This window comes from Chionomys nivalis, chromosome 17, assembly GCF_950005125.1.
Source record: "Chionomys nivalis chromosome 17, mChiNiv1.1, whole genome shotgun sequence".
In the NCBI taxonomy this organism is placed as follows: Eukaryota; Metazoa; Chordata; class Mammalia; order Rodentia; family Cricetidae; genus Chionomys; species Chionomys nivalis.
The window spans coordinates 14,791,320-14,813,077 of NC_080102.1; the positions used below are offsets into that span (position 1 = coordinate 14,791,320).

Sequence of the window (21,758 nt, forward strand, 5' to 3'; positions counted from 1 at the left end):
ATACATCATACCATGCTTTAAAACCTACTCAGGTAGAAATGAGCCCTTCCCGTACAGTTCAGGCAGGTCTCTCTGGTGAAAAAACGTGGCAATGGTCTAAGCACTTTGAATGCACAACAGCTCCCATTCCCTGAACATCTATTGCAGAAAAACTATCTCAAACCCTATAATCTACTCTTTTCTACCCAGAAACTCTGAAGGTTAAGCAAGTTGCCTAACAACTTACAAAGTAGGAAAAAGAAAACAAAGCCAAAAAACCATACAGGTGAAAGCCCAAGTCCTTTCCCCAGAATACAACACGCCTACACTTGGTTCATACTCAACCAAAGTGCCAAAAGGGGAAGAAATTAATGAGAGAATCTTTAGGGCTGCAATGAGTCTCCCTGCCTAGCTTGGTTTCCTTATCTGCAAGGAATAAAAAGGAGACTAGCCTTCCGAAAGATACATGGCAGGGATTTAGTAACTATCAACAGAGTTCTGAGACCACCGGTGCCCTAGCATAGACTTGGTCATCACAAAATGTAGCTTCAAGAAGCATGAGGTGGCGGGAGAGATGGAGAGATGGCTCAGTGATTAAGAGCACTGGCTGTTCTTTTAGGGGATACAAGTTCAATTCCCAGCACGCATATGGCAGCTCACAGCTATCGATAACTCCAAATCCAGGGTACCCAATACCCCCAAACAGGCAAGACGCCAGTGTACATAAATAAAGAAAAAGGAAAAATAAGAAAGCAAGCCGAAAGGACACCATGATTGTGAATAGAATGCATACTCTTGGAGTAGAAAAAAGAATCAAAGAAAACAGCTCTACAACTTACATCCTAAGATGCTGGGATTATGAAAGTCACTTCTCCATTTCCACATTGCAACCACTCTACATAATTTAGCACTTAATTATATACTTACATTCTTACCTAATTGTCTGACCCAAAAAGACTCTCACTCACTGTAAAGCAGAGGCCCTCTCCTCCCCCCTCTTCCTAGACCCCAGTGACTAGACTCTCAGTACTTGTTGACTTAATGTCAATTAACATTTGCGGTGCAAACCTTATTTTTAAAAAAATCATAGGACGAGATCAAAGGCATTGTGGCAACTGGCTTCTACAGATGGAGCTGGCTGAGTACGTTTTCCTGTGATTCACAGCCTAATCATTTCAACAGCTGTTTACAGATGTGCTAGGGTGTTAGGGAGGCATTGAGTAAAATCTTTCCAGACAGCTTCCCAGCCTAACAAAGAGACAGGAAGGCTCTGCTGCTGGAAACTCTTACTCAAAGGGACCTGCTAATGAGTCAATCCCAGCTCAGGCAGGTAGGTCTAAGAGGATGAATCTAAGGGCGCTGACCTGCTACTGCTCCGTCAACACAGCCTCAGAAAGGCTAATGCAAAGCTTATCAGATCAGAACGCTTGAAGGCATTTGTGGATGACCCCGTACTATAACTCAAGGGCAGAATCCAATAGTTATCCCACCCAGCTAGAACCTGGCACAGTTATCTATTAAGAATTTTTAAATGTACATATGTAAATGTTCGAGCCAACAGGACATAGGATGCAGTCAATTGATAATCTATGTAGAAGTCATTCAAGGGACTTTAGCTGATTGTAACTATGCCAGGAACTGTGATGTAAGTTTACACACCAGCTAATTCATTCAATGTTAGGTCACTTGGAGAGAAGTAAATTTTCCCTCCATTAGTTAAGACCAATGAGTCGGTGGGCATCAAAGACTAGCAGCACTTAGGAAGGAGCTAGTCAAGGGAAGAGGGCTAGCTCAGTCTGCTTCCCAAGCATACAGCATCCACATCCATGTAAATGCTGGGTATAGTATGCTATGCTTTTAATTCCAGCACTGGAGAGGCAGAGATTGGAAGACCACTGGGACTCACTAAATCCGAGTGACCCTGTGTCAAAAAGCAAGGTGAGCCCTCTTGTTGAGGCATGCCTATAATCCCAGCACTTGGGAGGCAGAGGCAGGCAGATCTCTGAGGCCAACCCAGTCTACAGAGTGAGTTCTAGGACAGCCAAGGGCTACCGAGAAACCTTGTCTCAGAAAAACAAAGAAACAATAAAAAAAGTAAAAAACAAAACAAGGTGAATGCCTCTTTAGGAAAAACACCAGAGGTTGACTTTCAACCTCCACATGTAAGTACACGCACATTTAACTGCAAGCACACACAGGAATTCAGGAAAGGTAGCCTGGCATGCCTTTTCCAGTGTGCACAGGTGAATGACTTCTCCGAATGAACCTTACCTGCGCGCCCACTCTGTTCTCTCAATGGCCCCTCCTATACATAGAGTTAGCGGCTTACCTCACCGGACACCGGTTTTCTACTGTATTCTTAGAAGGCGACAGAGGACCCACAGATTAACACAGGTGCCTACACTTTGCTTCTCTAAACTTGGAGAATGTAACCCTTCTCTGTAAAAATATATGACTCTAGCAGTTAAGAGCACTAACTGCTCTTCTAGAGGACCCAGGTTCAATTCCCAACACCCACATGGCAGCTCACAACTGTCTGTGACTCCAGTTTCAGGGGGATCAGACACCTATGGAGAAACACCAATGCAGATCTCTCTCTCTCTCTCTCTCTCTCTCTCTCTCTCTTTGAAAGACTTGGTCTTTCAAAGGAATTGTGACCTTCACATATTTATTGGTCTGCTACCCCATTCAAAATGGCATAAAGACACCACTTCACCAAGAAGACAGACGAGTGTAGCGCTCGCTGAGAAACAATGGCGAGACAGGAAAGGGGTTAAGTTTCCAACAGGGAAGAGAGTGGAGGTACCGCTACCCAAGGAAACTGACTCAGGGAGGAACAGGACTTGGGGCAGGGCTGAGCACCTCAGTTTGGACACCCACTTACAAGCTCCTGTAAGCGCAAAACTATGGGTGAAATGCCTGCAACCAACTGGGCAGCTGGGGCCGCAGAACCCATGAGTTCCAGGTTCAGCGCAAGACTGTCTCCGACAGTAAACGAACAGTAATTGATTGGAGACGACACCCGATTTTGACCTCTGGTTTCCGCGTGCAGGTTCACACGGGAACATGTGACTTGTGTGCAATATGCAAACAAAATACATGAAATTGGATCATATTGAAGAATTTCAGAAAAACGACTAAAATGTGGCTAGTGTTTATTAAGCAGTTACTATAGCCAAGTGCTGCATTAAGCATGAAGATTTCCTTGTTTAATCTTTCAAAGATCTGTCTGAGGTGGGGAAACCCAGGCAGGTGTGACTTCTTTAGACACAGAAGGGGTCCTAAGCTGGAACCTTCCTTCTCAGTTAACCCTTGGGCTCTCCGGGACCCCTTCTCCCTGCCTCACCTTTTCCCACACAAGGGTAGACAAAGCCTACAGGAATAAAAAGAAATTCGGAATGGGGGTTGGGCAGAGAGTGGGATTGAGGCTGAGAAATTCCTTAAAGAAAAGCTAGGATGAGAGGGAGGGAAAGAGGTAGGAGGCTATTGCACCAACAGGGAAAGCGCATTTCTCTAGGATAATCACAAAAAGTTCAGGCGTTGCTCCAGACACGGTAAATCTCTGAGCGTCTTCAAAAGTCATTTTCTGTCGCAGACATTCGCCCTTTTCCCTGTTACAAAGAGAAAGGAGGCAGCGACCCATGAAGTGTCAGGAATGCATCCGAGGGAGCCCCAGCTAAGTCTCGGGGAGGCCTTTGTGTGGCTGTGAAGTTCAAAGGAATTGGCCGGCTGATGAGCTGGAGGCGGTGCACAGCGGGAGGAGCGCACAGGGGACCCTGGGAGGGCAAACACAGCACAGGACTGCAAAGCAGGCACTGCACCCACCTACCCGCCAGCTGCCAAGGAGCCCGGGAGAGCGGGAGGAGGGGGCACGAGCTGGGGGTGAGGGTCCCTCCAGACTTGGTCAGAATTTTGAGAACCGAGTAAGCTCAGCCTTGTTTAGGGATGCCGCCAGAGGGTGAGGGGCCAAGATATTTACATTGTACCAGAAAGGAAGGGGGAGGGGGGCACGGTTGGGAAAGAAAGCAAAAGAAAACAAACTGTTCTGGCCATTAAATATTCATGACAGCAGCCTTGCTAAGGTCTAATGGAAACACATAAATCCCTGTACAACTGTGTTAAATGGAAGGAAAAAAAAAATGGCCGAGGGTCACAGCGCCGGACCAACTGGAAAAGGATGAAACTGTAGCTCAGGAGGACCTCAAGCTCGGAGAGGCTGGCTGCTGGGGTTCTAATAAGTATTTAGTAGGTGTGGATGCTGGTGCCATTCTTCCTCCCTACGACAATAAACCACAACTCAAAGGGTGGGCTTTCAATTACCCTATCCTCCTGAGGGGCATTTGGTCTCTTGGAAGCTTATTCCCTCAAACAGAGTGCCCTGGTTCCCTGCGACACAGGTTGCTGTTTTGAATATTGCTGCAACTTGGTTTAAGTCTCGAAAGAGACCAGCTGACGAAGAAAACGATGATCCACTAACCTAATCAGAGAACTCTTTCCTGGTGATATGCCCGGAAAAATCTTCAGAAGGCAGACGGGAAGATGCAGAGGTCAGGCTTAAGCAGAGTGAAGGACAAAAGAGGCCAGCTGCAAAACGAGGGCCTAACTCATCCCTGGCCCCCTGCCTTTGGAGCATCGAGAGGGTGCATAGTCTCCACTGTTCACACCTCAGCATTCCAGAACACTTGTAGATTTTCCTAAAGAAGCAACAGGAGGGACAGACAGCGCAGCATAGGATGTTTCTAATGGAGGATACCCTGCACACTACAGAGTATTGTGAAGAACTCAAACCGCTCATTATTTAAAGGGAACAATTAAGCTTTTGAGGAAAAAAATAAGGTTGATATTTGTACAGCAGGTGGTAAATGTTCTCCCTTTCCTGGTAGTTTTGGTTTTATAAATGCATTTTTACACTGTTAATGGGAAAGAGAAAACAAGGAAGCAAGGTTATGCTTACAACTGAGGGTTAGATTTATATATCCCCACTAGCATAGCTCAGGGAAGGCACACATAACCCTGAAATAAACATGACACCATTCCAAAAGATCCTTGAAGAAAAGTCAGAAGTCCTTAACACAGAGCTCTATGACCTCAAAAGCCACAAACCCCAAACTGGGCTCCTTTAAAAAGTAAACATGGGGCCTGAAGGGTGGTGTGCTGTTGTATAAGCCAGACGAACACATCTCCAGCACCCATGGAAAAGCAGAGCATGGTGGCTCACCCCGATGCTGCAGTTTGGGAGGGCACACGTAAGTAGCCAACTCCACGACTCACGGGCAAGCTGGCTCTTGCCTAAATGGAGGGCTTGTTCCGTGATTGTCTCAGATAGATAGATAGATAGATAGATAGATAGATAGATAGATAGATAGATAGATAGATAGATAGATAGATAGATAGATAGATAGATAGATAGATATAAAATAATGGGGAGATAGCTGGAGAGATGGCTCAGCAGTTAAGAGCACTGACTGTTCCTACAGAGAACCTGAGTTCAATTCCCAGCACCCACATGACAGCTTACAACTGTCTATAATTCCAATTCCAGGGGATCTGATGCCTTCACACCAGTGCCCATAAAATAAAATTAAGTGCATTTTTTTGAAAATTTTGTTTTTCAAATTATGCAAAGAGCGACGGAGGAAGAACTCAAAGTCAGTCTCTGGTCTTCACATGCATGTGCAAGTTCACCCTGTTGCACACACACACACACACACACGGCACACCACATACACACGCAGTAAGTGAATAACAAAAAGATGCAAACTTTTAACTCCAATGCTTCAAGAACTAATTTCACACTCTCCGTTGGATCTATCCTGCAGAAGGAATGTAGTGCATGGACCACCATCCACTGTAATCAAACTGGGCTTCCATCCTAGGGCACACATACGACTGGCTGCTTCGGTTTATTTATGTGGGGTTTTTCCCCCTTAATTTTTATTTATTGAATTAATGGGATTAAGTGAGGGGTGTGAGGGACACATGTCATGGGTAGGCTGATAGCAGTCAGAGGACAACTTGTAGCTAGCTCTCTCCCACTATGTAAGTCAAGAGGATCAAACTCAGTCACCAGGCTTACAAGGGAACTGCTTTTTCCCACGGAGCCATCTCGTAGGCCAAGAACTTCATGGTGCTGTGGATAGAATAAACTTGGGGCCTTAAGCATATGTGGCAAATGATCTATGCTACAAACACAGGTCATTTTGGATAAACTCTTCCAAATAAGAATAGGAATAAGTCTTCAGTGGCCCACCACCTAAGCCTCTGCCTAAATCTCCCAAGATTACTCATCAAAACCTGGTCCACAGAAGGTGCTTACACGCAGAGGAAGCTCTCAGTCCAAAGATGTGAGTGCTGAATGAATGTCTGACAGAATTCAGTGGGTGTCTTTCTCTTTACTTAAACTGCCTGTGTTGTTTTGATTTGATTTGAGATCGGGTCTTGCAATGCACTGTGTAGCCAACCAGGGTCTTAAACTCCCGGCCATCACCTTCCTAGGTCTCCTGAGTGCTGATGTTCCAGCGTGAGCCACACCCAACTGATCTCATATTTGGGTTATAGAACTGACTGTGCCCCCCAAGATTTAAATTAAAAAGTAATTGTTGCTTGATTTCATATAAACAGAAAGTTAAGAAATATTAATGGAAACTCAGCACCGAGCAATAATAATACGAGGTCTCAAACTTTTTAGTTTTTTTTTTTCTTTTTAAGTACTCAGAAAGCAATGTTCCAATTTCCTCTTTTTAAAAGAGGGAACAGTCTCCAGACAGAATTTTCAATTAAAGAAACAACACACAGAAATGCACAAGCTGTTGTAGTTAAATAAATAGGTTCATTTTTCTTCCCCAAAAGTGCATTTAGACCATGTATAAACAAACAACTCCTACCAAGCCCAGAGTTCCTAGGAAGCAATAAACTATCTTTTCAAGGTAGTATGCAAGGAATGTCAGGGGCTCTGCAGTACAGAGAAAAAGATCACCAGGAGCTCCTCCCAGCCTCAGCGGTTCTCAAGCCTGGGAGGACTCAAGCAGGTTTCCCACACTCCCACCTTATGCTCACCTCCACCTGGCGAGCATCCCTTCCTGGTAGAGAAATGTACTGTGCCAGCCGTGATGATTCCCTTCAAAAAGGAACTAAAAGTATATTTGGACAAAAGGAAAAGCAAAACTGCAGCCCCCGGTAATTGCACCATCGATAGCCCTCCACAGACCTCATAGCAAAAGTAGAGAGTCCTTACTGATGCCAGAACCCATTGGGGGGGGGGGGTCTTTTAAAACAAAGTGACCTTGCTTTTTGAGTCACAGTCTCAGCGAAGGCTGCAAACAGAAATGAAAGCACCAGAGAAGTCAGTAACGGCATGCTGCTCCAAAGACCAAGATGCTACCTACCTTAAGAAGCAATAAAGCCAGAATTATTAGCAGGATGCCTCTGGCAATAAATATCAAGCAAGTGATAATAAACGTACTTAATAATTAAAAAAAAAATGCGATGGGGTCTCTCTCCATAGCACTGGCTGTCCTGGAATCCACTATGTAGAACAGGCTGGACCTGAAGTCACAGAGATCCACTGCCTCTGCCTCCTGAGTGCTGAGATTAAAGGTGTGCACCACCACCGCCCAGATTCATAATTTAAAATTGAAGGAGTCAACCTTCTACCTAATATTTCTAGCTGGCTCTATCTTTCTGAAAGGGGAGGGAGACTGAAAATATTGTGACTGGTAACAGTGCTTTCACAGTAACTACCAAAACTGGTGCTTACCACACATGCTGATTTCAACTGTAGTTTCTTAAAACAGAGACAAATGTCATAATCTGGGTGTTCATTCTACATAACACCAGCAGGTATTTGCAAGCTATTCTGATACTAATCATATTTTAGATCTGTTTATCATTTCATTCTTCAAGTATGGACTACGATTTGGTCATATCCACTTACTACATAATAATTATGTCCAGTGAATCATTTTTAATATACAGGTTCCTTTCCCAACTCTTCTTGTCCAGGTCCCTGGTTATATGTTGAGCAACAAAGAGATCTCGAACTTGGCTCCTCATTTTAATTTTATTCATGATCCTTTCTATATTAAGTTCCATTAAAAGTTAAGTGAAAATACATTCTTACTGGTTTATATTTTTTGCTATAAAAATGTTACCAAAACACCCCTCACGGTCACGCTTCTTCAGGGGCAAAATTAAGCAAATTGGATATATTAGTGTGTCGGCGGAATTAAAAATAAAACTTTAGATCATTATTTTTAATATGAAACAATAAATGTAAAGGTACTAAAATCAAAGGACAAAAATATCAGGAAAACTTGGCCTCCTCATCTTCAGGATAAAAATTATCATACAAATAAGGCAAGCAAGGCTGAAGACGCATAAGCTTTCACCATGACCACACATTTGAGCTGCTTTCCCTCTGCACCTTAACAGTATTAATTACTTGGACTTTTTTCCCCCCTAAAGCACAGAATTCCTTTTGAAGTCAAAAACACAGAAAGTTCAAAGGTTAGGCTGCCACTCAACATTACGGCATGTCCAAAACCCAGCCAGGAAACCCATTTCTAAACTTCCTTATACAAGGTATTGCAATCTGAAAGCCAGCGCCCGCCAGACAATGCAGGGCCGCTGGTGTTTTTGTCCTCTGCTTAGGGATTTATTCATAGGAGTGACAATGCCTACCTCATCACCAAGGAGAAACATTCTTTCGGATACAAAGAATCCCGGCCATTTCATCCAAGGACTCACCCCCGCCCCCTTGGCCCACTAATTACTTTCTCAACATTCTAGAAAGCTAAAAGAATCTAGTGAAGTTGAATAGCATGGGATTTAGCCCGCATTATAGTCTCTCTTGTACTTCACACCCCTTCAAAAAAAAAAAATCAAAAAAGAAAACCTTAGCCATACTACATGTAGAGGGGAAGGGTGAGGCACAAGATTGCCATAGAAATAAAAAAATAACACCAGGAGAGACAAACAGGATGGCCCTCAGATAAAAACTGGCTGTGCTTAGAAAAGGCTTCACTTAAAGGGAGCCAGGTTTGCATGAAACATGATCCATTCATGAGCATCACTCAGGCACCCAGGCACCCTGCTAGGCACTGGGTGAATGTGGTCCCTGTCCCCAAAGAGACGGCAATGTGAGTGAGGCCACCAAGGCCCACTTATGAAAGGATTATACCGTCACATCTCACTACTTAGGAGATGCAAAAGTAGATGATATGGAACCCAGAGATATGGATGGGTGATGTGGCCAAGGACTGTTGGGAGGTGGTGCTATCCATGCAGGCTCTAGCTGGACCTCAAATGAGATAAAGGCCAGCAATTAGGTGGACGCTAGGCTTGTGATAGATGACCTATCCAGGCAACGAAAACAGTAAATGCTATGATTGAAAATGAAAATATGAGTATCAGATCTGTCTGATACAGAACTCAAGAGAGTCACAAAAGCAATACAGAAAGGAGTACACAGAGCACCATGGGCTCCAGTCATCTGCACTGCTGAGTTGCGGAGGGTCATAAATTGCGCCTGCCTGCCTGCTATCGGTAAGACTTCCTGAGTATCATCTTGAAATCTGATCTTCCCTCAGTTTCCTTGAAGTGCACGAGATGCAACTTTAAGCACTGTGGCTTCTCATCTCTGTCACCCTTCTGTGGATTTAATGCTCACATCTGGAAGCAAAGAGATGAATTAAGCTGTTTGCGGGCTTTTTCTTCTGTTTGCCATACTCCAGCTACCAGCCCGGCGCAAAAGTCCCACTGACCACATTCGGATGGAGAACAAGCACTGGTCTTTAATGAAGGCCGGTTTCTTTTCTGCCCATTGCTGTTACTTGGAGTTTTAATGGTATTCTGAAGGCCCCGAGCATATTCGAACTGCACGCGTTTCCTCTGAGGGAAGGCCTTTTAAAACTCAGCCAGTGTCCATGGCTTCAAAACTGCACAGACTTTTGTCACCAAAGGAACTTAAGTGATAGAAAATAGGAAAATGTGCTCTTAAATTGTTTTCAAAAATCGTAAATCGAGGCAGGCATGGTGGCAGATGCCTTTAATCCCAGTACTCAAGAGGCAGAAGCAGTCAGTTCTCTGTGGTTCGAGGCCAGCCTGGAATACAGAGAGTGTTCACAATCATAAAAGACTTCACAGGCCGAACATCTCATGTCATAATTCATACAGAAAATGAAGATGAAGGAGTTGTTGGTTCCTCTTTACCTAATGTAGACCAGAGGCAAAGTAGGAGAAGACCACCCTCCTGTGAATTTGCGGGAAATCGTTAAGATGTGGATTCTAGGCAGCAAACATGAGGGCACATCTGTAATTCTAGTACAAAGAGCAGGGGGCAGGGGTCCTAAAAGTAAATTCATAAAATAAATACTTATCTTTAGAGATCATTTATACCTCACAGAATGCTAAATGTTTTCCACTTAATATTTCATGCAGCAACTATAAGACAGAGCCTCGAATCCCATCATATTGATGAGGAAATAGCAGCTTAGTTAACTGATACAAAATAAGATGACATTAAGCACTCAACCAATACTAGCAAACGCTTCCCCATGCCAGTCTCTTTACCAGGTCATGCAAGCCGTAATATGCCAATTGATTTTTCTTTAAATTTTTTATTCATGAATTTATTTATTTATCGTGTGTGCACGCATGCACATGTGACAGGTACTGGTGTGCATGCAAAGGTCAAAAGACAACTCTGGGGAATGGGTTCTCTGTTTCTGCTGTGTGAAAGGTACCAAACTCAGGCCGTTGAGTTTGCATAGCAAGCACTTTTACCCACTGAGTGGTCTATAACAACCCGGACTTTTTCTTAACTACATTTGTTTTCAAAACGTGCACACACACACATACATACACACACACACACACACACACACACTGAGAGAGAGAGAGAGAGAGAGAGAGAGAGAGAGAGAGAGAGTTTGCAATTTTTACTTAAGAGTGTCAAATATGAATAAATTTGGATAAGAATCCTAATTTCTCCCCCCCACAAAACTCTGAAATCTCCAGGCAGCTTTAAACTGCTCAGATTGAGTCAGATGATGCTCGTGGAGACAAAGGATGCTGTGGACAGGGCCTCGATCACCATAAGAACACTTTAGTCTCTGCTCCCCAATATCTGCAGGTATGATGGCTTCCTTTCCTTCCACAAGCCTTGCCATCAGAGTCACAGCCTCGAAAGTGAGAAAGCAGACATCTGTACAGCCGTGCCTCCCCTTGGCCATCTTCCTGGACTCTGAACATCTGTTTCTCATCCCCACACACACCAAGTCCCCGAAGGAGAAAGAGGAAAGGGACTTAAAAAGAAATCGCCACTATCATTTAGCGAATTGATGCTGGCATGCTTTTAATACCCCATTTAATTATAGGGTCGTATTTTCCACAGAAGCCCTCCTACCACTAATGTATTCACGGTCTCTCACTCGGTCCCTGAGGAATTACCACTGCTCCATTTTCTCCTCTCTCAACCGGCCCCTCCCTACATTCCTTGACCACCCCTTAACATTGTTAGGAACGCTGAGGAGAAAACAAAACCAAAAAGGCCACTAGATTTCTACCAAGTATTATCAGGGTATATTAAATTATGACATTTAGCTTCTGAGACGAGGGGCACAGGGAAACAGACCAAAGAAGAGCTTGATTAACAATATAAAAATAATACAGTGCTGTGCTCACAAGCACGGGCGTGAGAAATGCTCATTTTCAGTTATTTTAAAACCATAACATCATCAAGGCCATTATAGAGAGCTGACAGCTACGATGACCTCACATTCAGGCAAGAGAGTGGCTTTCCTCACCCTCAGATAACATGCCAACCCAAAATAGCAAAATGCATTAAAAATAGGAGATGTCTTAACTGAGGCCTGTCGTATCCAGGGACGTGTTTATTTCTAAAACTCTGCCTGATGTACAACAATCTGATGCAATTCTTACCTGATGTCCTAGGAAAATGTCCTGGCAAAAAATGGTTTAGCACACCTGGAAATCTGCTGAAACCAAACACCAGGAAAGGATGTCTTAAGGTGGCAGCTGCCAACCTCGGGCGCTATTGCCTGGAAATCTTTAACTTTATTTCTCCAGTAAGATCTTTTAAACTGTATTATTTATTATTTTTATTTATCCAGTACGATCTGCACATGCTTTTTCAATCACACCAATGTGAATCACACTCCTCAGGAATAAAAACATTACGAAGTCACAGCTGAGTTCCTAGAAACAAATATGTCCTAGGAGAGGCCTGCAATATCTCTCATCAGAAAAATAAACGGACAATTTCACAATGTGTCAGTTATGAATTAATAATAATTAATTAATTAGTTAATTAATTCGAGTCCCGAACGTGCAAATAAAGCAACCCAAAGCAAGCTAACTATAATTCTATATGATGGACCGGCCTCAGTTTTTAAACGTCCAACCAGTGAAGTCTTTGCTGATGTTCCCAATATCATCTGAACTACCCTCGCCTCTTCTGAAGTTCTAAAACTGAAAACAATGATGTAAGAATTGAGTTTGCACTGAAGGATCGGTGAAGGCAGGAGCTAGCGATTACACTTCCAGTTGGCTCTCCATTTCTGCCATCAGGACAGCAGAGTATGCTCTTATGACCCAAGGCATTTTCAAAGCTCTACTGCTGACTGACAAGGCCAATCAACAGTAGAACCAGTAGGGTTTAGGGGATGGAGAGACTGACTTCTCCTTATTTTAAACACGTAAATTGGATAAAATCCTTTCTCCCAATATACTGTGCTCTTAGCTAAATTCTGAACTTGAATCCAAGAACTGACTTTGAAATTGAGACATAGAACTAGGTTTGGTGGCACATGCAGCCTTTAACCCCAGCATTTGGGGGTGGGGGGGCAGAGGCAGGCGGATCTCTGAGTCTGAAAACAGTATTATCTACAAAGCAAGGTCCTAGACAGTCAGGGCTACATAGTGAGACTCTGTCTCAAAACAAAAGCAAAACAAACACACAAACCAGAAATTCAGACACAGGAATGTGCCTGCGAGAAGTATCTAAGAATTGCATATTCAATTCATGAATGACTAAACCCACTGAACAGTACTTTCCATGATTAAAGAACAGTTAGAGAACACTGTGATGCTTAATACTCTCCATCCAGTCCCCACTGCAACAATTACCTGCTTTGAATGGTTCTTCTTATTGCGTGGGCAATCACTCACCAGTCACCAGAAGTGTTTAATGTTCCACTTGTCAAGGCCAACTTGGCCCGGATCCAGTCTGAACATAAAGAATCCCACGACTGACCCTGCATCGTGGAGTCTGTGTCCTCCTCCGAAGCTAGGGTGGCTCCTATAAAGCCACTCTCATAGTGGTATCCTCACCACCCTGCACACAGGAGGAAGCCCCCAGCAGAAAAATGTTCAAAACTCAGGAAGCAAGCATAAGCTTTTGGTCGACAGGCCTCAGTAAGAATCAACAATAGCACCATCAGATTGCCTGCCCAGTTCGTTCTTTCATGCCTTATCCCTAGCCTAACAATGCCCTGAGTACAGAAGGCAATCAACGATGCTGGGGACACAGCTCAGCTCTAGAGCACTCGCCTAGGATGTGCAGGGCACTAGGTTCGATCCCCAGTACCACAAAGACCATTGTCAAACCACTGTGCTTCCCTCTGAATACAAGAAGAGTCAAAATCCCATATGAGAACCCAAACTATGTCTGCCTGGTGTTTGCACAGCTCACAGAATGAAGATGCAGAGAATTCTTCCAAACTTAAGTAAACGGGACTCCCCAAAGTGACTCTATACACTGCAGCCACTCTCAATGTTGTCCTATGAGTCCTGAGGTCTCGGGGTCACTGCTGAAGATTTTAGAACAGAACAAGAATGCCCAGAGCCCCACTCCCAGCTCCATGCATATCAGGGCTTTGAAAAGTCCCCGAAGGACCTGAAAGCACAGCTTCTGGTAACAGCCAGAGCACAGCACCAGGTAAGTGTCCAAGTTCCAGAACCCACTGCAAGCTGGGCTCCCATTCTAACTCTGCCTTCTTTGAATGGTTCTAGGGAAGTCATGGATCAAGTCTAAGTCTCACTCTGCTTATCTCTCAAGCAGAGATCAGCATGACGTATACCTCGTGGAGCTTTTGCGAGGACTAGCGGAAAGAAAACATGTATGTACAGTGCCTCCCCAACATGCAGCAAGTACCTAATTTCTAACAGACATTGACTGGGGGCCCTAGGCACTTCATCCCCTTTGTATCATGCCATGATGGTTCACTGAAAAGAGCTGGTAGGAGCCCTCTCTGCTAAGAAGGCATGGAAGCTTCCATTGCTAATCATTATGAACCATCAGCAAGCACTCTTCCCCCAAAGACTTTGTGATAAATCAGTGAAGGGTTAGGAGAAAATGTTTAGAAAGTCCCAAACACAATTTTTATGCTCGTGTTAATTTTTCAAAGCCTGTATATCAGTTTTATAAGATCTGAAGACAAGGATGCTGGAGTTACTGAAAAACGACCCATTTTGGAGACTGTGGGTGCAGCTCAATAGTTGAATTTTGCCTTGCATCTGGGAGACCCAGAGCTAAATCCCAGGCACCTCAAATAAATAAACAAACCTATCTGCTAAAGCCTTCCTGTCGGTTCTATCTCCCCCAGGAAGAATGGGATAAAGAGTGAGGAAAAGATAGCAGTGACCTTCAGGGTGACAAAGGGATTGTAATTCACCAACTGATTATTAAAGTCATAGTATGAGTAAAGGGGGACAGTATTTGAGCACCACCAAAAAAAAGCGTTTCCTCTGGATTTATGATATTTAAAGAGCTTGGTTGTTTTTTTTGGGGGGGGGTGGCTTTTGGGGTATATTGTCATATGGGAACATAATCACATTCACAGTATAGTTGAAGACCATGCCACTTTTATGGAAATCACGGGTGGGGGAATAATTCACGCACTAGACAGTCTCTTTCCTGTGTACTTTAATGGAATGATCTCTTTGACCGCTGGGAAACAAGAATCATGTGTTCACATACACTTGTCTCCCACAGCCACGCAGGTTCATGTGCGCACAGAAGCCAGGTGCGCTGTGTGTTTACCGGAATAAAATTGACCTGTTTGGCTGGAGTGCGTTCCAAAAGGAAAGCTTTCTGCATTCTGCATTTTCATGAGCAACAAATTCTATGTCCCTGTTTATTCTCTCTGATAATCTATTTTAGAAGAACATTTCGAACACACATACAGAATAGAAGAATAATATCCCTTAGGTGAATCTGACTTGTAAATAAGAAAAGCTATTAAGCGCTTAGTGGTTTTTTTCTTTTTGGTTTCTCTATCATAAACACGATAAATAATCTCAGAATATACAGTTCACCTGGCTTTCTTCAACTAGGCTTCGTTTTCAGGAATGGCAAGCGACTCTGGTACCCCACCACCCTCTCTTAATAAAATCTGAATATGAAGTTGGAGGAAAGAGATTGCCAACGAGATAAATACAGAGCCTGAGCCTTAAGTGACTCATATCAGATTATGGATATTTATTACTACCACTCAGACAGCTAGTTATGCTCACCAATTGCCTAAAATTCTAGGGTGGAAAAGAAAGTCTTCAGAATGTCTTGACACCACCAACATTTTTCTAGAGCCGGGAATGGAACTTCTTGAGGTGAGCCATTCTAGGAGTAATAAATCATCCATCATCAGGCAGAGGCTTCCTACCCCAACCCCCTGGCACCGGGCTATTGTGTCCAGTGATTTCACATTATGGCCTTCCACACATAAAGGAGCTGCTCTAAAGCTGAAAGGCTAATTGCACGTCCACAGACTTCCTCTTTCCACAGTGCTTTTTAATTGGGCACTAGGAGTTGCCAAGTATGTTCAGAAATGGTATTTCCAATAACCACGCAAAGCGGCGGCTGCTCAGAGCTGGAAGGGGCAGCTTCCCCTTGGATGAGGAACCGATGCACTTATTTTAAGCTGTTCATTCTCCAGAAGATGAAAAGGAGAAGTGGGGAGCACCAAGGGCTCCTGTGCACTTCATTCAGCTCGCCAGCGCAATAAAAAGAATGGTGACTTCTGTGCAAAAAGTTAGTACAAAAACAATGGCTAGAAATCTAAATATAAAAACTCCTACTCAAGCAGGACATAGACATTAGGAGGACTCGTGCTTCCTATAAGCAATTAGGTTTGTAGTAGGCAGAACAACGTAGGGTCTTGACTTTGCAGAAATTGGTTATTTCTGAAGCCTCCCTTCTCCAGCCAAACCCTGTGGTTTGATTGAAAGGAAGAGGGTCGATATCACATACAAGACGCGGCAACCTCACACAACCACATAAAGCTGTCAGCATGAAATACACCGTTGCACGATTCTGCCGCCAGGCCTTTTTTTCTTGCAGCAATGGGCACACAACCTCAGAGGATGAATTCACCACCTCGAGGCTCACGGAAAGAAGCAACAAAAATAGCCCTAGCAATAAAAACCCCCAGGGACATCGGCTCTGCCATCAACTTGACAGCACGTCCACCTTTGAGTTAGTAATCCCGAGCCTTTCCACATTCTCCATTTCCCCCCAGATAACATTATTCCTCCATTTTTAGAAAGGAGCCCAACCCTGGAATTAAATTCAATGCCACAAAAACATTGGATGAATTTCTTTCAGCTGATACTCATTTGCTAAAGATAAAACGTTAGCTTCAGATTATAAATACAGTTTTCAAAATAATCAACAGACACTGGCATAGGTCCCTAACCAATGGTCAGAAGGCTTAGGAATCCCATAAAAATGTATGTGATGGGCAAGTCAGTAAAGGGTTTATATAAGGACCTGAATTCGATCCCCAGAACTGGCATCGGGGCCATCACGGCGGTAAGCAGATGATCTCCTAGTACTTGGGAGGCAGAGATGGAGAGGGTAGCTGTGACTGGCTGGCCCACCAGCCTAGTAGCATCAGCAAGCTCCAGACCAATAAGAGACCCCTCAGCGCCTGAGGTCATCCCATGGCCTACACATGCATATACATGTGCATGTACACGCACACACATAACACGCGTGAAAGTTTAATATGTGCTTTCCCACAGAGTGGACTGTGACCTTAAAAATTCAACAACAAAGCATAAAGCTCCTTTTTCACTTGTACGGAGGAAAATAAGTCACAAATACTACCCTGCCAGTTAAACAGAATTATAGATCAGGAAATGGAATTTTCTTCCAACTTAATGTGCTTATACAGACAGAATTTTAGCATGCATACTATAACCAAAAGAAACCCCATTTGTTTAATAAAGGCAGGTCTATGAATATAATCGTGAAGCATTTGTTGCTATTGTTATTGTGTATTAATGTACAAAGAGAGTCCTTATCCCATGAGGAGAATTGAAAACCTGATAGAAACAAGCCCATTCTCAGGTTTATAAAACAAGCCTTTACAGATAATTATGTTTTATTACTCTTCATTTTATGGGGATTGTGTTATGCAAAACAAATACCAGATGCCTGTTTGTTTTATTCATTTCAGAGGGAAAAAAAAAAAACTACAAGTGCCTCTGCGAATAGAACTGCTTTTAATTAAATGCAATCCACAAAGAGCACATAAAAATTAATACTGTTGAAAGCCAGCAGGTAGAAAGTAAATGTATCAACCAGCAACTGCGGAGTGCCCCTTCTTCTCTGAGCTGGCAAGGGATACACGCTCCTCAGCTTATTACTCAGGAATTGGATTCAGCAGGGGATACTTGATCAAGGTCATTCATTGGCCTGTTTGGGGGAAATGAAGGCCAACATTCATGGAAACATAAAACCAAGAGGTGAGAAGAAAATACAAAGTCAATGTGTCTGAACCACACACAGCATATGAGACCTTCTTTATGAACCCAAGCAGGTCCCTTCTGAGATATCTAGGGAAAGCCGTTGAGAGAGAATGGACTGGATAGGATCATGCATGCCCATTACCCAGAACTTGGAAGGGTAAGGCGTGAGGATCATGAGAAGTTGAAGGAGAGCTTCACATAAGTAGCCAGTACCAGCCCATCAGGACTACATGACAGGACCCTGTGCCAAGGTAGATAGATAGGTAGATAGATAGATAGATAGATAGATAGATAGATAGATAGATAGATAGATAATAATTAGTGAATTTTGGTATGGTTCTGACTTCATCTGCAAACAGCACAGAGAAATGTTGATAAATAGTAGGTGTAGGTGTCATCTAATTAAAGCAGTCATGTGGAAAGAAAGAAAGAAAGAAAGAAAGAAAGAAAGAAGGAAGGAAGGAAGGAAGGAAGGAAGGAAGGAAGGAAGGAAAGAAAGAAAGAAAGAAAGAAAGAAAGAAAGAAAGAAAGAAAGAAAGAAAGAAAGAAGAAAGAGGGGGAGGCTAGGGGAGCAGAAGGAAGGAAACCCAGAAAAAGGGAACAGTCAAACTAAAATCTGACAGCTTCCTCCTGACCCCACAAAGTAAATCTTATCTGCTCAACTGTCAGTTCTAATCAGAAAGTAAAAACTCAACATGCAGCATGTAAGCCTCACAATGAAACGAGGTGGAGCCTTCCCTTAACTTTTCCCCTCTCTGCTTTTGTTTATTGTTCAAACCTTTTGATTCAGTCATGGTATGGCCCACTCATGGCAGGTCCTAGACTTGATGATCTGTCCAGTTAGGATGTGGACTTACTTGTTCCAAGACAGAAAATAAGCACATTTTAAGATGACTGCAGGAAGTCACCAGGAACAGCCAGGAATTGGGTCTGGCAGCCTGCTCCCCACCAAGCCTACCCATGCACTCTTTCTCACAGGCCAGGAGCGTAAGGGGTCACACCTCAAGTGCCACTCTCTCTGTCAGACTCTCAGGAGTGCCAACTCAGGGAAAGCTTTTCTCTATTTCTCTCTCTCAATGAGACCAGCAGTCTTTGGCTAGCGGACTTTGGCCTTTTGGCTAAATGGGGGAAAAATGCTGTGTTTTTATATTTTAAAAAATCAAATCCTACAGCTTTTAAGATTTCTTTAGTAGATATAGGTAACTGAAAAGGTGGCATTTAAACCAAAAGTCCACACCCCAGAATTTTACTAAAACAAACAAAATCAAAGTACTTATTATTCTCCAAACATCAGAGGTGAATAAAAGACATTTTTCAATTGCACTCCATTATAATGTAATCAAAGAACTGTTTTCAAAACAAAATGCCTTACAGCTATCAAAAGAGAATCAGAGAGAGCTAGACATGCTGATGCAGGACATGGCTGGATACACAATTGTGTGGTCTTTTTGTAACTACCCCCAGAGAGCATGCGCATAATCACTCCACTGTCATGACAATGGATCGCCATGTGCTCAGCCAAGAGCACACACTGACATGTTAAAGTGGTCAATGGAAAACACAGCACAAGGAACTTTCACTCCTGTAAGCTGAAACCTTTTACACGTGAGTACTATAACTTCACTTTCTGTTTCGCCACATCAGACAACCAATTGTGGCTTCTGCTGTAATCTTTGCACGACTCTTTCTTAACAATTCAATATAAAACTCAAACTTCTAAAATTCTTTTTTTTGCTTTGAGACAAGAATCTCACTTTGTAGCCCAGGATGGCTTCAGTCTCCCCAGTGCTGAGATCAAATGAAAGCCATCACACTCAGCTCTGAGATGGGAACTCTTATTGGCTGGAAGAGCTTGACTGAAGGCCAGCAGAAGACCCAATACTGGATAAAGTAGGGGACTGTGTGTGTGTGAGAGAGAGAGAAGGGGGGGGGATTACAAAAGGAAAGGAAAGGAAAGGAAAGGAAAGGAAAGGAAAGGAAAGGAAAGGAAAGGAAAGGAAAAGAAAGGGAAAAAAAGGAAAAGAAAAAGGGTAACAGGGCACCCTGATGTGCAAGAAGATGGGTTTTTGAGAACAGCCTTGATCCTGGAGAGAACCTAGAAAGAGAGGGTGTACAGAATCCATGCCTTTCAGGGACGGACAGAAGTGCTCGTTTGAAAAAAAAATGAAGTGGCCTAAGGAGTCGGTGGAAGCTGAGACTGGCATTGGAACCCAGGTCCCAGGAGATGACAGCACAGAATTCTATCTGTGAGCCTCCATGGACGGCTGGGGCTGCGAGGGCAGTCTACGAAAGCTTCCCGGTCCCCACAGATCTTGGCTGAGCACAGCATATGGTTGGTGCTCTTCGCCAGTGCTGGTATGAGAGGAGCCAAAGCACCTAAGGAATGAGCAAGGGCTCTTCTGCGGTGGTGCTGCCAGAAACCCATAGATTTACCATTGCTGTGATAAACACCACGACCAAAAAGCAACCTGGGAAGAAAAGGCTTTGTTCGGCTTACTTAAACTTTCTCACATACAAATCACAGTCCATCTCTGAAGGAAATTAAGGCAGGAACTTTGAGGCAGGAACTCAGAGACCACGGAGGAATATCGCTTACTGGTTTGTTACTCCTGGCTTCTTCAGTTTACATCCCAGGATCGACTGCACATGAACAGAACTGCCTCAAAGAGCTGGACCCCTCCACACCAGGCATCAGTCAAAAAAATGACCTGCAGTCTTGTAGAAGAGCATGTTTTAAGGAGGTATTGTTGTCAGCTGAATTTCCCTCTTAGCAAATGATCCCAGCTTATGTCAAGCTGACATTAAAACATACACTCAGGACAAGCATCCCTCAGCCTGCTCCTCAAAAGGAAGCCAGTTTCGATACACTATCATCTGCACCTGATCAAGGATGAGTTGCCCATCCTAGACAACACAGTGCAGTTCACATTTTAATACTAATAATGCAGTACTCTGCGGGCCAGAAGTAGTTCTGCTTGTCACCAGAATAACAAAGACTGAAGCTATTTTCAACCTGCGGATCATCATCTTGTTTTGATAAATCTCTAATTTTATTCCTATTATCTTGAACCTCAAGGGAGAAAAAAAATAATCTCTTTTAAATTTACTTTTCTTATTCAACATCTTTTAGATTGTTTATTCAAAAAAATATATATCGAGTTACACTTATCAGCTCCAAAACCTTCCTTTCTTCACTAACAGGCCACCATGACCAAAGATACTCGTTTAACAAATATTTCTTTGGGATTCTAGATAGGCTAAGTACCAGAGAAACAAACAAAAAACAAATAAACACCATCCCAGTTCTCATGGTGCTGACATTGGAAACTATGATCAGCTTAAAGAGCAGAGCAGAAAGTATCCAAATAACCTGATGATAAAATCTATTTGGGGCAAATGGTGGGGGGGGGAGGTCTCCTCAGTACATGTTTTTCACCAGAAGCCAGGGAGGGCTGGCTTCCTCGCAAATTGGAAAAGACATAAACCAAAAATATCTTCAATATTTTTTTAAGTCTAAAAACATGTGTGTGCATGTTTGTTTTGCCTGAATGTATGTTGTTCACTACATGCATGTCTGGTACCTGTGGAGACCAGAAGGGGATGTCAGATACGACCCCCACCCCACCGCTGCCACTGCCACCAAAGTCCCCCAGAACTTCAGTGATAGACAGGAGCTGCCTGTGGGTGCTAGCAATCAGACCCAAGTCCTCTAGAAAGGCAACAAGTTCTCTCTCTCTCTCTCTCTCTCTCTCTCTCTCTCTCTCTCTCTCTCTCTCTTTCCTCCTCTCCTCTCCCTCTTTTCTCTCTTTCTCTCATTTTATGTGTATATATATTTTGCCTATATGCATGCATGGTACTCCATGTGTGTTTGGTGCCAGCAGAGGTCAAAAGAGGACATTGCATCCTCTGGAACCGCAGTTAGAGATGCTTGGGAGCTGCCACATGAGTGCTGGGAATTAAACCCAGGTCCTAAGCAAGAGCAACAAGTGTTCTCAGCCACTGAACCATCT

General features: G+C 43.5%; 1 protein-coding gene across 1 annotated transcript in view; it reads right to left on the reverse strand.

The window, feature by feature from the left end:
• Ext1 (exostosin glycosyltransferase 1) overlaps positions 1 to 21,758 on the reverse strand; it is a 277,355-nt gene that overhangs the window by 237,606 nt on the left and 17,991 nt on the right. The window lies entirely within an intron of this gene.